This window comes from Metopolophium dirhodum, chromosome 4 (genome assembly GCF_019925205.1).
Source record: "Metopolophium dirhodum isolate CAU chromosome 4, ASM1992520v1, whole genome shotgun sequence".
NCBI classification, from domain to species: domain Eukaryota; kingdom Metazoa; phylum Arthropoda; class Insecta; order Hemiptera; family Aphididae; genus Metopolophium; species Metopolophium dirhodum.
Genome location: NC_083563.1, coordinates 36,420,637 through 36,440,703, shown reverse-complemented (window position 1 = coordinate 36,440,703; position 20,067 = coordinate 36,420,637). Strand labels below are relative to the sequence as shown.

General features: G+C 29.8%; 1 protein-coding gene across 4 annotated transcripts in view; it reads left to right on the top strand.

The window, feature by feature from the left end:
* LOC132942492 (small conductance calcium-activated potassium channel protein 2) overlaps positions 1-20,067 on the top strand; it is a 190,392-nt gene that overhangs the window by 84,020 nt on the left and 86,305 nt on the right. The gene's annotated exons all lie outside the window — the stretch shown is intronic.

Here is a 20,067-nt window from a genome sequence, read left to right as displayed (position 1 = left end):
AGATATTTCTATAAAATTATATTTAAGTATATTATATTTCACGAGATAAAATAGTTCTCGGCAATAAATCGTTTTTATTTTTATCATATTATTCACAAATGGTAAAATGTATTAATTTATGTTCACGTGTATATACTGCAATAGGAACATTATATTTTTTATTTATTCGATGCATTATCGGACGACAATACTATTATTATACCACCATGAAAATGTAATATTTCGTGTTTGTACAATTAGTTATAGATATAGCATGTCAATGGTACAGTAATAACAAAATTTAAATTGTCATCAATTGTACTAAGAAAAAATTATTCGCGCGCACCGCATCGCTGGTAAAAAATATTATAAATCAGTAATATGAAAATTTGTTTCACTCAATTATTATTTCTAAAATACGTACTTGTATTCGATACCTACGTAACATCTATGTCATAATATGATTCACTGTGATCAGTGTTTACTTATCAGGTTACGGGTATGGTAACTATAATAATTTATGATATCCTCGTGGTACTTAATTATTGTGTAGACACTTCATTCAAGTACGATTTATGCAATCACCAAAGGTCATCATGACATCATTATTTCATATTTAATTGATGTATGATATGTTATTTCTATATTTCCGATCGACATGCATAACAAAGTCATAGATATGGCAAATCATCGTATTTTTCTTTCTGTTTAATATAATTAAAAATTGAAATAAACCTATATCTATTTTTATAAAACTAATTTGATTTTACTTACACCATTACATTTTATAAGTATTTTAATGCTAATATACGGACAACTAAAATAATCTATGTATGTTCAAGCGAATTAAACATTATAACGTTTAAATGTTTTAATGTTAATTCTGATCAATTTGATTACAGAAACATAACGTTGTTATCGAATGTACATTTTTTTTCGTCTTTATACAAGTACGTATAATATGGTATATACAATCTTAATTATTATCTTTTCTTAATGTTGATTAAAAAAAAAATAATAATAAAAAATAAACACAATACTTAAGTGATAATATATTACGGTAATTTTTTTTTTAATAAGTTAATTTTTTCGGAAAACCACATTAATTCATGAGAAAATTAAACAATTGTAAATAACTGTAATTAGCACCTTACTAGATAAGAAATATAATAAATATGATATTTTAACGAGATCGTAATTTGAATACCTCGGTAGTTTTCAAGGGAATAATTATTTAAATCATTGAAGAAATAAAATATGACTATCTTTTTTAAAACTATACTACTATATTGTTCCATTGGCTTGCATCAATAATGTTTTACTGTTTATTAAAAAAAAAAAATAAAATATATATATATTATTTTCAAATAATACTGAAACTAAAAATACCAATATAACTTTTTATAAATGGCGTACAGTACCTATTGCTAATTCTTTTATTGAGTGATGTGACATATCCTTTTGACAAAAAAATTATACAAATATATTATATTATATATTTATGCATTTGAATAATAAATGCCCATTTATAATACATTGTAGTAATGGGAAAAGGGACATGACATGTCACTTTTCACCCACGGTCACGGTGTAAAATATATTATTGAATATGCTTAGGATTCAACGAGACAGATGATATTTTACGCACCCTTAGTTTGACATTTTACAAAACGCCGAATATATTAAAAAAAAAAAAAAAATGTTCAGATCAAATAACGAAAGGAATCCGAAAATTCGATGATAACTTTCATTGAAAGCGATTTTTATTCAAAACATAGAAACAAAACAGTCCCCGCATAAATGTTGAAAAGCGATGTATTTCCTGTACGTCCGATCATTTTAAGTGTAGAAAAAAAAAACATTCAGTCGATGTGTGAAATATTATTCTATTTCAACCATTTACGATGATATTTTACGTTTCTATAATTCGTCACTACTTATCGCACCACTTTTTAGAAAAGGTACAAACAGGAATAAGGATGTCAGGGGCTGTGCATTCATTCAGTGATTTCCCCCCATGGCAACGAATGACTATACGGTATACTGCGGCGGCAATGATCTACCTCATTACGTCCGGCACACAGCCACCTTCTGTATTAATTGCTGTTTAAACACACATATATATGTAAGCACACGTGCCCCAGAGAAAGTCTCGTTACATTATCTCTCCATCTCTACGGTATCCTTTTTTCGGGCCGGGTTCATCATAAATCACGGAATCCTAAGCGCGCTCACCTCCGCCCCGTCGTTCAAGCACATAATAATATAAGTGCCTTATATCCCTATATAACACCACCGCCGTTGCGTCCTCGAGCCACTATACGTTGCAGTGTTTCTCCGACCGAAATTCCAAAGTCTTCGTATGGGCACTATATATTAACCCACCCCTGGCGCCGCAGCGGTGTGCGCCCACCCGTATCCGGCACGGAATATCAAGGGTGTGTCTGGTGGATTTGATAATAGTCGATAAATTACACCTTCGATTAAATCGTCAAATAGATATTCCACACACGCCCCCGTGAGCGCGCTTGCCGACTTGATCTCGGATCACCGTTAATGTTTTAATGGCAGGTGAACGACATAATATTATTATAATATTCCCGGGGTAGCGACAAGCTAAAATTACTCGTGTAGGCGTGGGTACAATGACGTGCTAATCAAAACTCATTCATAAATTGATGTATATAATTCCACTGTTCGATGTGGCATGACACTAACGTAATATACTATACATTTATACTGCTCTCAGGACGATACCACCTGAATCATGAGCAAGATATCCGCATTGTCCGTGCAGCGTTCATATGAATTAAACGATGACAATTTTTGTCGTGAAACCTATACGCGCGTGCGTCCGCGTACGTGTGTGTGTGTGTGTGTGTGTGTGTGTGTGTGTGTGTGTGTGTACGTGTGTAAAAATATCAAAACAAATATGATGGGGAGGGGGGGGGGTGTGGTTAAAGTCGACCGTGGTGAGCGTTGATCGAAATCAAACGGTAATGATAGCAGGAAAGTTTTCCGCCCGTGCACTGGGAGCTGACTCGAAACCGATGTACTTTATACAGTACTTTGTAAAAGAAATTGTGTTCAAGAAGTCGAGAGGAATACCGGATATCAGAGCGAAACTTTTCACCTTCTGACTTATTATTTAGTTCAATATCTCAAGTTTTCTAGCGTAGTTACTTAAATTTACGGTTATACATTCATATATACACACGCAAATCATCGTTACAGTTATTCAGCCCATTGCAGTAGGTACCGGCAATAAATCCACTCGAGCCACAACTTTACCACAATACCACAACAGTAAATCCCTATGACAATTCGAATTGCACTCAGGTAGAGAACGATCATATTATGGAATATATAATACTATAACGGCAGTACCTATATCGTAAATCAGTCATTCAAGAGTATCGTTTTCCTATCAAATAAATGTGTAAAGGTTTATATTTTATTTTATTTTGGTTCTTATACGATTTGCTTCTATCCTTAATTCATTTTTTTTTTTTTTTGATTAAAGTATATAGTTGTTAAAAACATTCAACATATTATTGGTGTATTTGTTTGTGCCACATATGAACATTTTTTTGATAATTTGAATGATTATAATGATGCAAAATACATCTAGTTCAAATCCACAGTCATATTGATTATAAATACATAGCTGGTCACACAACGCCTTGTTAAAATCACCTGCATAATATAAAAATTTAAAATAATATCAAAAATAACAGATTTTGAAACAATTTGTGGCTTCTATTGATTTGAATAACTTAGGAGGGTACCTAATCTATCTACATAGTGGTAGTTTAGTAATTTTATTATGTAAGCTTAAAAAAATTACATAGGTATATAATACTGATATGAGGGGGAGGGGGTGTAAATTTCTAAACCTAACGCAGTTACACTAACACAATAACTACGACCCTGAAATATTCGGGTGAATGTAAGTTCTTACACGAGACCTAGCAGGTAAAAAAAATACATATGTTAGTTCTTACACGGCAGAAAAATGATATATGGAAGTTCTTAAACGATAAAATAAAGGTGCGTAATACTTAAGTTCCTACATGCATGGTAAAAAAAATAGGTATGTACTTATGAATGTTAGTTCTTACACACTAATCTGTTATTATATAAATTATATAATATAATATATTTTCTATATTATTTATGTGACCAAACTGATGATATTATTATCTTAAAAAAAAATAAAAATATCATAATACATTTTATAATTTAATAATAATTGTAGAAAAAAATATATTATGTATTTTATGTGGTTTATTTCATGTAAGAACTAATAAGTAGGAAGGTAATTGTGTTGCTGTGTAGATGCTTACGCAAACTGCTTTTCCGCCGTGTAGGAACTTACACATCTCATTTTTATATTCGAGTAGGAATTTACACATCTCGTTTGTTGGAATTAACGTATGTAATTTTCTACCTGCTACTCTCGTGTAAGAACAATAATTACGATTCCCCAAATAATTAATATATTTTAATTCTAAGTTTATACAACATAAAATAATTTAATAATACCAACTAAACTAAATATTTAGTACATTTGAGATTTAAAAAAAAAAATGTTGTAGTTTTTATTATTTTGTCACATAAAATAACATTATTAACTTTTTTTTACAAGCATATACTTAAATTGTAAACAAGTTAAGAGCTCAACTACAATCCAGAAACACTAGTGTGTGACGGAATCATAAGTAGGTAGGTAACTCAACAGATGCTTGTAATTCACCGCGTGTTAGTCTTTTTTTTTACAGTCGCAAAAGTATTTTTCCCAGTTTATTGCGTGTACAATATTTAATGATTATTATCCATCTATAAAAATACAAAATTCCATTAAAAAGTGTTGATACAATATATTAATGGTAAAGAAAAGACACCTGATTTCATATAATTACTGTCAAAGAAAACACATAAAAATGTTCTAATGTTTTATTGCATTCATCCCAAAGTATAATTTTATACGTTTCTAGTGAAAACTATAATGCATTTTACACTTCATAAAATGAAATATCATGTCACATGGCAACTATTTATTACTCAAGTGCGTTGATTTCATCAATGTTAGTAGGAACTCAACATTCAGTCGGTCGTTTATTTTAATTTTTTTCTAACGTTCGGTATATTACATGTTTATTAAAAAAAATTAACCAATATAATTGACTTTGTTAATCGTTACGCACACGATTTACCCATAAATAACTTCGAACATAAATATACAAAATGGCATTTGAATTACAAAGTATATTTATTTTGTATAAAAATACAGAACTTATACAATTTTGTAGACATAATATTTAATTTTTACAATTTATATTTAAAAGAAAAAAATTACTGACGTTTTGCTGTGTGTACTTTCATCCCAAGCATGATTTTCCGGAAACTTAAATATACCAGTTGGATTTTGAGATCAAATTACTCACACAATTTAGGACCATACAGAACATAAAAAATGAAAGAAAGATAAAACAAATTAAAAATGGACTTACGCGGGAAAATGCAATTACAATGTTGCGACTTCAAAGACGGTCCTGTTTCTCTTTTCAGCAACACAGAGAACGACCATATTATTATGTATATATCCGTGAACTTGTGACCTTTATGGAGCGTACTGTTACCATAGTTACCAAGCGATCTGCAATCACTGACATACACACACGCACATGCATACTTGGGAAAAAAAATACAGACAATCGTCATATTATTATGTTGACATAAAAAAAAACATAAAAATGTACATAGGATTCTGAATAGATGAAATTATAACGTTGGCAGAATAATATTATTCATATTATATTATGTGGCGATTCCATAGTAAAAGTAGGTATCAATATTGATATTGGTATCCCAATATAAACTTCTTGCCGGTAAAATGCGTCTTATTCACCAATTTCACGACCATATAAGCACGTTTCAAAATGTCTCGACAAACTGTGCTGTGTTAAAGATAACGTTACTACTTTTGAGTTTCTGGTACGTCATGTTTTTAATTCCGTTGCGACGATAACGTATAAAGTCTGAAAAGGAGCGATTCTTGTTTGGTTTTCTGTAATTGACGTACGAGGACACACGGTTCAATTAATTTTTCAAACACAATATTTTGTGGGTCACCAAAATAACCGATATCGCACTGACAACGGTTTTTTTTTTTTTACAGTTCACCCTTCCATACTCCTCTAGTCCACTCACGCATGCCTTTCGTACCCTTGAGACCTTCATAATATTCCACTTTCACCTCATGAATACACGTATGGCTTTTCCTTCAACACACGCTGAAAAAGACTAGGTGTGGTGGCAGACCTTAGACCACTATGAATGGATGGAATTCGGATTAGCTTTGTTACCAATTCGTATGATTCAATTCTGACCCTTCCGATAGTACGACTTAGGAATAATAGTAAAAATTGCAATTTTTTCCGAGGCTAAAATACAAAAAAAAATACGGCATGCGTGATAAATTATGCGAGTTGATATTTTCAGGAGTAAGTATCTCATTGATATTTAGTGTGGCCAATTATTAACCGTGGAACGAAAGGTCTGCTTACTTTGAGAATTGAGTGAAATAATTTCACATGGATAATAATTATCATAGTCATAAAATAGTATAATATTATAATTTTTACATAGCTAAATGTGCATACTGTTAAATGTCAATACAACTTCAAATACCTAACTACTGTGCATAATATATTATACTTTTGTCGTTTGATTATAAGTGAATCACATGGTTATATGTAGGTATGTATAATACTCGTTATGAGACTAGTGAAATGGCGGTATTTTAAAACCATGCTAGGTAAAATAATTAATGCGCATCTGAAAATGGTGAAACATTAATTTACAGTACCTACCTAAATTAATACACACTCAACAACCTATTAAACCCTATACCACATAAAAAAATGAATGGTTTTTTGGTACATAATTACTTTATATTATATGTACATACCTTTATTATTTTAAATGATAGTATTTTTCGTATGATCTACGTACCTAGGTATGTCGTTTATTGTGAAATAGTGTTTTACATTTCATTTTCATTATTCAGTTTTCACTGTTCAAGAATTTTTTTAATAGAAATGCAGTTACACATTTACAAAAAATAATACAATTTAATACTAAAATAATATTATGATAGTGTATAATGTATATTATATTACTATCTCCATTCTAAAATAATTGAATTGAAAATTTTGATTTTATATTATGAGATTTATAGATTCAAGTATTACGTATAATCAAATCTAAAATAATATGATAAAAATATATAATTTGACAAAAGATAAATTTGGTGTTATTTATGGTAAATCTAAAATCTGAATAATATTCATAGTGTAGTAGGTACATCGTATAGAAACTGCTCTATGTAATAAGATATTTGTCGTTTGATCTCGAGTAAGTAATAATAGGCACTTCTCAAAGGACAAATACTGAACGGAACGATAACGACCTACCTAATAGGAAAACTAATGACATGAATAGGATGTACGATATTGTATAAATATACATATTGCATAATATTAGGATATTCTTGATTCTACGTAAGTACCATGATATTATGCATTAAAAACACATTACTATTTAGTAACATAAAGTAAAATTAATAACTATTTATTTTCACTTTTAATCTCCGAAAATTCGGCTGCTATATGAAATTATTTATGTATGACTTAAACCAGAGAAAAAAATAAAAGTACTTACAATGGTTTTAAGACGCGAAATAAAAAAAATATAAAGACATATTTTTATATACTATTTGTGTTCACATGATGCATTCGTTTTTTTATGGTATAATAAAAAATAAGCCCTACCTACCGGTTTAATTCGGTCTAAAAAATAAATATTAGATAATTTTTTTTGTCATGTTTGTCATGTCAAATTTTAAGACACACCCAACTATTTAACTTAATATAGAAAAAACCACATAACGTACTCTCGATCAATTCATGGTAAAAATAAATAACGAACAAACCGATTGCTTACGCCAAAATGACTGATTGATACGCCAAATTGTTTTTATAATAATGTGTCATCATCATAGGTGAAGGAATATATAATACCAGCGTGAATAATAATTTAAACTTAATCATATTAAACCAAAAACAAAAAAATAATTGATCCTTCAACAGACGATAATATAACATAATAAAAGGTTTAAAGATAATATATAAATTATTGAATGCAGCAACAAAATGATAAGAAACATCAGTTTCTTTCAGTCCTTCCAAACAATATGCCTATGTACTATGACCCGTGAACCTTATATTTTCTACACACACCTTTTAAAATTTTAAAATGATTGCACTATTCGCATACCTACTATTACAAACAATTTCTTACAACTTATATCCAAACTTTTTTCCATCACTTTTCCAGAAAATTAAACTTGTTGGCTTAAGCGTATGACACAGCCCGAGACCTTATATAAATGATTAAACCTATCATTTATAGACAAATAAACATAATAAACTAAAAAATACAAATAAAATGTAAGTGTGTCAAACCCCATGTTTTAATCAGGCCGTCCAGTCCTGTCCTGCACTTTCTTGATCTATACTCAAAAACATGCCAATGGATCCTCAGTTTTCCTTGCAAATGAAAAATGTCTAGTAGCATGCTACTTGTTTTATTTCAAGTATATCTAGAAGCTTACCGTATTTGTAGTATGCAGATTTTAAATATTCTCTTTCTAAAAAAAAATAAAAAACGATATTACTAAATTATTATTTATTATACATAAGACGCGTGAACCGACGACTGATGTGTAACTGTTCTCTGAAAACGGAGCGTGACAGAAAACGAATTTTTAAACGGTTTATTCGCCAACGATTTATTTTTACTTGGTCTTCACAAGACAAACATACAATTTTTTCTAGACGTGAAATAAACTAAACGGTAAACTTACAGACATAATATGGGTGTATCGTTATACAACAAACTACGCTGCAGCCGCATAAACTTTTGTCACGTGAACTCGTCGGATAATCAGTATATGGTAGCACATATTATATAGGATTGGCACACGTTCGTAAGGCAGAGCCACGAGTATTTTTCCCGATAATTCGTCGATTTATATCACGCTAGTGGGACGGCACGTATTCAAGACACCCTACAGATCCAGAGGAGGTCGGGCCCAGAATACTAAGCAGATTCCATTATTTTCTTTTCTCGCTACAGGCATCAATCCCTATGTTATTACACTCGCATACACACACGGACGACTTAATGGCGGTGTCACCGTCTAAAGTACGCCACTACCGCCGTCATAATTATAAAGATCCCAACTACCAACCTCCACCCCCTTCATCCTCCACCGCCACCACCGCCACCCCACCGCAACCAATAACAGTCCCGATCCCTCCACCTACGCTACGCCAGTTTTTTGACGCCAAAAGTGAACGCTATTTGTTTACGCGGGGCCTGATACGGAGACTATAATATACATTTATTACATAGCGAGAGATCACGTAAACGACCTATGGAGTAAACAAAGTCGAATCATAAATAATATTACCATTAATACAGCTATAACGGCTGTTCGTTTAGAACTCGAATTGAAGTTTTATGATTATTTCATACTTTAACCACTATTGGGTCTGTGCCAAAATAACAAATTAAATAAATGTAGACGCTATAATATCATTGATCGTCAGTTCAAACATTTTTGTTGATTAAAAATATTTAAATATTATGTAACAATAATCTACCAAAACCAAATTTGAATAAAATACATTCTAAAAATTAAAACACCAGTCTAGTTAGTTATATCTAAGGAGTTGATCATTTCTGATTTAATATTTTCCCATTATCGATTTAAGTATTTCAGATATTAGAAGATGAAAGTAATATATAATATGTCTGAGAATTGAAGTTTAGCTATAATGATTACAATGATGAATCTTGCACATAGAATTAAGTTCCAAAAAATTTATAACACAGGTACACATTACAATTTATTAGCAAACTATATCGTTAATATCGGATCAAAATATAAAAACAATTTTTTTTTTTTTTTGGGGGGGGGGGGGGGAAACCAACCTTATAAACGTATATCGTTCACACTAATCATTAATACCAACGAGTCCCAGCTTGTTAATTTAAAGTTTAGTTTAGTGCTTTAAAGCTTTATAGCATATAGATTATACTTCAAACTTTGAGTATCATAGTTTAAATCAATTGGTACAAATAGATAGATTTTTAATTGATAGTACTAGATATATATTATTTGAGACTACTATAGACCTAACCTACTCGTAGATAGGTACTGAACTGCAACTATAATAAATATACGTTTAACTTAAAAATAAATATAGTAACCTGTTTTAAATAAATATTTCAAAAAAAGGTAACAGCTTTAGAGCTGATACGGTTAAAAAAAAAATAATTTACTAAATTATAAGTAGGTATAACGTAAATATTATTTATTCTATGTATAATATGTAAATATACTATTTTGTTAAATAAAAAAAATAAAATTAATTTATATAATTATTATTTATAAATAGATACCTATAGGAAATATTGTTTTTAAAGAAATATTATTTTTTGATAAACACTTAATATCCAATTTCATTTTACATCAATATAATATGTATTTAATGTATTTAATGTTATTGTTTTTTTTTTTTTTATTCATTATTATGATTGATTTGAACAATATATAATTATTCATTGTAATAATTAATATACTACAGAAAGGTAACTTACAGTTGGAAAAACTTTCTAGATAGGTACCTGAACTTCAGAGCGATTTTGACTTTCGTATTTACTTACCTAGCTCTTGTCTGACTTCTCTCATGCGGTTGAAATGTCAAATTCAGAATCCGTGTATTTAGATCTGATTAATTAACAAAAAAAAAATAATACTCAAATAAAAAAAAAAATTTTAAATGAAATACTTTTCTAATATATTATTGTCATTGACACACAAAACAGAAAAAAATGTTTCCTCAGCTTTGATAGAAAAATATTTCCCTCCTACCACAGTTGCGAAATCTGCTGTCAAGGGTTCTAAACAGGATTCTACAATAATATAATATAGGTAGGTATTTGTTATTAAATGCCTACTTTGAAAGATCTGACATATGTCATGGCAAAATTAAAAAATGTTCGTACCGTGACAAAAGTTTTAAAGCATATTAAAAATAAATACAAAATCGTGTTAGACAAAAATGTATTTCATAACGCAGAGAGTTAATGGCATATAGTGGAAACATTTAACATTTAGAATGTATCGTATACGAATTTTTTCCCATTACACTACATACCTACAACCTACCTAACTTTGTTTATTCGAACCATTTTCAGATAATATTTTATCTCATTTCAATTCAATTTATAGATCGTTCTAAAATGCCGCCGGTAGTAAGAGTTCCGTTTTTTATAACTTTCACAGGATCAACTTTAGTTCTTTGCACAAATTTACATAAATATATGTATAATACATAAACTACTACAAAACTGGAGGTAAAATGTTTATATATTTTTTTTACGTTTTCTTTTAGCCTTATCATCTATGAAAAAACTCACAGTACATTTTTCCTAAATGTAGCTATGCATTCAACTACTCATATTTTATGTTATGGTTTTAACATGAAAACTAACATTTATATATTTTTTATGGAGAATTATCAGAAATTATTATTTCAATATGATATAAATGTTAATATTTATAATAGTTAACTCGTCATATTATGATGTATAGGTACAATAGACATTATAAATATAATACTTACGTAATATTATTATGTATGTTAAGATGTTATTGTTTTTAGATAAAAACGTAAACCATTTATACGTATAAATACAAAATAAACAAATAAATGTTTAAAGTACATTTTGTTCAAACTTAAAATATACTAACTTAATAAAAGTTTTATGGTAAAAATTATCCCCACATTTTTTTTCTCTGAAAATCGCATTGCGGCGTAAGCTTAAGTTTCGAATAGTATAATTCGAAGTTTTTTTTTAACCTAATTAAAGTTATATAGTACAATAATGTATTTTAGTATTTATAAGCTAAACTGAAAATTAACTTTTTTCATTTTCTAAATAATTATATCATCAATTTTATTTAGTATGAAATTATTTAATTTTATAGTCCTATTAGACGAAAAAGTTTTTTTTGTGCTAAAAATAAATATATAGCTTTGCCTTATTATACTTTGCGAAATTAATTACTTAAAAAATATATAATTTACTGATCTAGTTTTTTATGGATTTCCACATTGCTCTATAACAATGAGTAGGTATACAAAATTTTTTTTTTATATAAAACATGTAACGCAAGCGTCTACAAATAATACAAAAAAATAAAAATAAAAAAATATTGAATACCAAAAAAGTTATTCCATATGTCAGTACTGTTTGATACACTCTGTATAGTCAATAAACAAATGATTAATAATGATACGGATTGACCATCATAATATTTATAAACAGTTGTTATTATTATTATCGCGACTATATGTATTGGTTTTTTTTTTCATCAAATCTCGTGATCGAGGAGATTTTTATTAAATTAAAAAAAAACGTCGAACAACATTATTCTGCCATCTGTAAGACAGTAATCACTTTAGCACACCGCCCTACGTCCGTTGTTCTCGTCACGTCGTGTCCGAACAGTGCGCGCGTCGATAACATAATGCTGCGGCAGGAGAGCGCCGTGTCGCGACCGGCGGCGGGTGTGGAGGATACCGCGGTCGGTATATCGGCGGTTGATAATAATATACCGCCGACCGGGTCACGGTTTATTTGGTCGGCGGCTAGTGATAATAACCGTTATGCCCCGGGCGTATAACAACGTACAACGGTCCGTACATTATTATTGTTGTTGTCGGTTAACGAACGGGCCAGGGTTAGGGTTGGCCGGGCCCGGGCGACGAGCGCAGGATTTTCGGTACGGCGGCTATACCGCGGTAGTTGCGCGGTAACAAGAGTGTGTGCGCAGAGCGACGCGGCGGACACCGTAGAGGGCACGACGACTGGCGTATTGCAATGATACGTGCAGCTGCACGTGCGGGGAGGGGGGGGGACGCGCGCGAGTCTGCCGTTAATTTGAACGTTAAGCCTCGGTGAACTTTAAGGTAACCCACCGGCCTGCCACTGCATAATGTGTATACCGCCTGCGTATACCTACGACACTCTCTCCGTCGCCATTACACAATATAATAATATAATGTCGTATACGCGAGTGTGTGTGCCACTCGCGATCCGTCCCGCCTGCTCATCGTCGTCTTGACGGACCCGCATCATGCACACCCGAGTTGAATAACATAAAGGGCGGCCTCGTAATATTTCAATATTACCGTCGTCGTCGTCGTCGTCGTAGTCGTCGCGTCGTCTCGTCCCGTAATTATTTTGTCACCCATCGCGTCATAATAATATTATATTTTATGTATATAATATTATAATTATTTTATTCACAATGCTGCTAATGCGCGCTGTATAATTCTCTCGGCGAGTGAAACCTATTTGTGCGTTATAGATGTCGGTGCGTCACATCCCGAGGTTTCCGCCCAATTATATATATTATTATACCATATATACATCTCACCTATTCGCGAGTCCCGCGACGATCGTTTCGCGTTCGAATGGCACTCGCGGGTTCTGTCTACGCAGGGCTCTGCACATCGGCGCCAGCACTTCATAAGCGGTAATCCTTATAGTTTTCACACGATTTTCATTTGGAGATCGCGCGAACGACGCGTTACTATCATTGATAATATGTCACCCGTTCCGACGGGTTTTCCTCCAGCTCGCGGCGTACTTCACGCGAACGCTTTGGATCGCCATTACGGTTACTTCCGATTAAACGCGAAGAATTCATATTTTGTTTTTGCAACGATACGAAATAAAATAAAATAATAATACGTGTAAAAAAGACGCTCCTCTAAGATTTTATTCATAAAATCGGAGATGGCTAATATATTATATTTTACATACTAATAATAATGCATCGAGGTAAACAAAGGGAATGTTTACCAACCGGATACTACTGCAGGATCCCACATAAGTAGTACTTATACTAGAGCATTTGACAATACAATAATATTTATGAATTCGTGATTGATTAAATTTACTTTAAGACTAACGTTAATTACGAACAAAAATTAAATAATATTAGTTATACCTTACTTACTAAGTTTTCATTTATTTTAATATAAACAATAATAATTAGAAAAACGTACTTATAAAATATTATTTTTTGTTTGAATTTTAAATATTAAAATATATAATTTTCTCAGTTTAACTATTGATGGTATGTTTATATTTGTTCGTGTTTTTTTTACCGATAGTGCTAATAAATGTAATCAATTTTAAACAATTTGGTACTGAAAAGTAAAAAGTAAAAAGAATTTAAAAACACTAAATTTTAATATTTATACTTCAAAATATCGTCCTTATTCATAATAATTAATATCTATTGAAATAAATACAATAATAATACTATTGTATTATGTCTTGATCATAGTGGTGTTTACCAATCCACCCCCACCCACCATTGACATTTTTACCCCATAAATTCAAATAAATGCAAAATGTACTGAACCAAATATCCAGGATGCATTTAAACAATATATCAGTATAATATATTATTATTTTATATTTTATAGCATATAATAAGACATAATACAGACATTTTCAAGTACAATTATAAGTCAAATTATAATGTAAATAAACAATAACAAATAGTTTTTTTTAAATAATACTTAATATTTTCTTTTGTCTTTAATTATAAAAACTGTAACTTAAGCGTTTTCTCATTTCTGGTTTTACCTGGGAAACTCATTAAATTTGAATTCAATGATAATATAAATAAAACTATTTTGAGGGAAGACATAATATAATAGTACTAAGTACCTACATTTTATGATATTATTGTGATTAAAGTAATTTGTTTTACTATTAGGCATTAGGAGGTTAAATTAATTTTTGCCAAGATAATTGCATTTGAAAATGTCATTGTGTGTATAGGTTTAAAATAACAATATTATGCTTTAAAATATTCAAATACCTATGAATCATATTTTTAAATTATAACAAAATAACTAAAACCATTATTCTTTATTTATATTTCTAATTTCGTCCAAATTTAAAAAAAATACATTTTTTTTATATATTTTTCAGATTTGTTAGTTACAACATAAACTATTTATGAGTGCATATAATAAACAACGCCGAACTATGCTAACCTATACACAGGATAGTGTCGTATTGTGATATGAACTTAAAAGCAATTATAATTAATGACAAGTAAAAAACTTATCTAAGTTTCACTCAGTAAAAACCACACTTGCTGTTATTTCTTTGAAATTGCTTCCTTTTACCTATAAGTAGTTTTTTATTAGGTGCAGTTAAAGATAATATTGAGTAAATCGAATATTTGGCACATAAATTCAACCACACACCATTTCCTTTTGCAATCGGTAGGTAGGTACATGCAACGTTTTAAGTACTTATTCCATCTACCCCCAAAAAATTGTTTATAAATAATGATTATAGGTTTAACAATTTTACATAATTTACAATAATAAATGTGATAAAGTAAACATTTTAATGATGTAAGTCGTAGGTATTTATTTTGTTTAAATGTTTTTATATGAAAATAATATGAAATTAATGGTCCTCATATAAAAAGTAACTATAACGGTCGTTCATCTTAATTACAATTTATTTATGGATAATTCATCAAAACAAAATCTCATTGGGTAAAAATATTCTCCTCGTTATAATCAAACGGCAATAATAAACTTTCATTGTTGGCTCAAAGTTCTTGTTACATCAATTTTGGAATCGTTCCAAAAAAAAGCTAATCAAATCTCAAAAAAGCATCTGCCAAATTGTAACTTTTAATACAAAATCCATCCATTTGTATTTCTCGTGTACAATTAATACCTATACTTTGTCGTTTATATATATTTTATTGTGTAATTATATTAAAACCGAACACGATAATTATAGACGAAATAATTTATCTTCAAAACTTTTGAAAGTTTCATCACGTAAATAGTATTATTTTAATACTGTTTTGAAATGTAAATTATATGATTACATTTTTATATCAATATGATTTTTTTTTAAATTAACATTCTTCCAACGTTAAATAAACCAAGTGGTTGCAAGGTTTCTAAGGCCATCTAATGGCCGTGTCAGATAAAGTTTATTATTCTTAACTCCAAAGAATATTTCATCAGACGTTCACTTTTCCACCGTTTTATAAATACAAATTTAATTATAATAATAATGAAACATTGAATTTATTACGATCATCTTTTGATCATGAACTTTTCGTCATATTTTGTAAAAAAATAATTTTAAAACATTGGTTAACTGGTCGTGTTAAGCGATGCGTTTTGACTGGTGTGTTTAGATTTGATCCTAAACGACGAACCATTACTATAGGCTGCAACAAATTCATTTCAAGGCATTCGTGCTTTGCCAACCACTTCTTAGTTAGCAGTCATGACAGCATATTTGTTAGCTTGTTTTCTGTGTTATTTAAACTCTCCAGTCTATTTGCTACCGTTCTCCGCGCATTATATTTCCTCGGGGTTTTTTTTTTCTTCATCTCATCGAATTTATCTCGTTCCGCAACGCCGCACAATGAGCCGACCTTGTTTTCTTGGCTATACAATTCCGCTGTCCATCCTCCGAGCCCTATATTATATACCTACTAGTTTCCCTGTCCGTCAAAATAATGGTTTTCAACCCCTCCTCGCCCCCTGACCCAACGTATTACCTCTGCCGCTGTGAAATAAGCCTACACGAAAATATGATATCTATATTTTAACTCGTTTTCTTATTTATATGAATTATTTTATACATTCCATCATACAATCATATTACACACACTACACACGCGTACATGTACAACACGCACATGCGTAAATATTATATTATACACGCTGTATATACACGTTTTAAGATTATATAATATTACGTACCTACATACTACATATACGCGTAGATCGTACTATACATACTGCAGCAGTGACTGTGCGCAGAATTTTGACAGCGATTTTATTTTCTAAATGGATTTGAAATGTTCTAAATACAGTAATCGTCGACTCGGGTGTGATGACTGATATCAGTATGAATGTAGAATAACTGGGTGCTTTAAAATCATTCAATTCAAAATGCAACAAATATCTGCTGAAAATAATGTAAATAGGCGTGAAACATTATTTTATATCAGAGTCGAGTACAATTGACCAATAAGATAAAGTCTGAATCCCCCTCCATTATATCTTGTACGCCGCATGATCTTTTTTCTCATTCCAACAATGCCAACTTCCCATAACCGGATTTTGATATCTCTGTTCCACTTACCGGACCTTTAGAAATCCCACTAAACACTTACAAATCGTTTCTTTTGTAAGAAGAAAAATAAAAACATACTAAAATGCTCACTCAGAGTTCAACGAAATATCACGAGAAAACAAATGCATTGTGGTTTCTGTATCCATTTGTTCCTCGATAACATTATTTTAGTATTCGAGTGTTGAAATTTCAAACAATTTTAGACTTTGGAGGATATTATTTTTACAAGCTATACAAATATTAATACGATTATCATTATTTTATTCATTAACCAACATTAAGGATTATAAAGTAATTTTATTAGATCAAAAGTTCATAAAATCATATGCATTAGGTACAGTTAAGCCATTCTCTTTTAATTAAAATGTTTTATGTATTCTAAAAGAGCATTATTGTGAACATTCGATGGTAAATACCCAAGTAAGCCTATTAAAACATATTATTTGCTTTTTAATTATAAATTAATAAGGATTTACTTTTAAAATAAACTCAATAAGTCTTATTTTTTATTAGGAAAATGTAGAACCTGTATTTACAACATAATAAGCAAATAGTGGTATGATGAATAATAGATATTTAATAATAATTATAACAAAACGACAAGTTGAGGCCATATAAATTGATAAAATAATTGATTTGTACGAAAAATTCAGAAATGTAATATTATAATATTATTTTACTGTTAAATACTTATATTACCCTTCGCCGGAATATTTGGAGAATTATCTCCCGGTAGCCGTGTCATTTATTATAGTACATAATTAATACATAATACTACTGAAAGAATAGTGACACAACAAAAAATTGTCGATTTTCGGGTTTTGATGATTCTAATACAAATTGCTCTGCTGTATCTTTTGGTTTACTTGATAAAATCTGAAAGCTTCACTAGAACTGAAATAATAATTGATGTCATTATTCTCGTTGAAAGTTTTTAATGTTTTTATCATTTTCTCGCTTGAATAATTGACCGACTTAATACAATTTAATCTTAAGCAAAACGACACAAACTAAGTTTTTGTAGAGTACCTACTCGCTATCTATATGGTTGTGAACAATATAAAATTATTAAAATCATATGAATAGAATCAGCCAGCAACCAAGTATTCTATTCTATTATTACCATAAAAATAATTTTGTTGAATTCCTGCTGCTTGATGATCGTCATTTTATTAAAGGAATAATATTATAATACTGTGGTCCATGTCTTAAACATAATAAATAATATTATATAAATGTATAATCATTAAGACCTGTGGTTACTATAAACTACAAGTTTCAATGGGTATATTTTAAATAATATTATTAATACAATTTTTTATTTTAATTGACATGGGTATAATTATATTTAATACTCAGTTTTCAGTTGTGCCACTATTCTTTCAGCAAGAAATATACACAAAAATGATTATTTCAGTCACGAACAGTGACATAAGTCAAAATGTTTTCAAATATTTGGTTATAACATTAAAAATAATTCATCCATTTACAACATCTACCAAGCATATTTTAATAATGATGTAATTTAACATATTTCTATCAAAACAGCATACAAATTTAATGAAAATTTGATTTGTAATGTACCTATTTTTTAAACCTTAAATAGCTGATTACCAACAGTTGTGTTTTTTTGCGTCGTGTCACTATTCTCTCAGTAGTTTTCTCGCCATTTATCGGATACCTACCTTAAATGTGTCTTATTGTTTATAATATACAAATATATTATATTATAGTCACTCAGACACTCAGTTTAATCAACTTAACAATACACTACCTACATCTATATCATGTATATTAATAATAATAGATACCAATATATAACATGCAATTCTCAAAATGTTGATGACTATTAAAACCGTGAACCTCCTATTTTATTATCTACCTAAACTGAATAGGTATAATATTATAACTGTTTATGAAGTATGACATAATAATTAACATTATTTTATATTGAAAAATACAAATACTACACAATTAATGTATATTTATTAGGCATCAAAGACTATTTTGCGATTACTAGTATGAAATTGTTTTTAAAACATAATATGCATAGTAATAATAGTATATACATACTATGTAACGTATATTTTTCGTCCAATGATTCCAGTGAATTTATATACATTATGAGTACTGATACATATAATCATATATTATTCAATTGTTATATATAAACCATTATATTTTTAAGACTAATATTATATTGTTTGTTACCAACGTTATACTGTATCCAGGTATCTTTGGTTATTCGATACACCCAGGGTTGAGCGGTAATCAGTTGCATGTATCAAAGTTATAAGTTACCCACCTGAATTTGTAACTTGTAACTATTGTAATCAGTAACATACATGTCAAGAAGGTATCGAACTTTAAAATGTATCTCGTTACAATTTGTATTGTAACTTCAAATAAAAGATACATGTATATCTATATTGTTACAATCAAATAATAATTGGAAGATAATATCAATATCCTTTATGTTATAATTTTGAAATATTGAAATATTTTGTACCTATACCTAATGTACAACGGTATAAAAATATAGGTATTTTTTTTTATTTAATACAATCATTTCCTATTGTTTTTGAGTTCGAACAGATTCACCTTATCATACGTGTGCAGTAGGCATATACACTAAACTAGGTTAGTTTCGTTATTTTTCTTTATAGGTTCATAAACATAAATAATTATAATCTTAAATTTGTCAAGTAATTTATCAAACTTAGTGCCAGTTACAAATATCCT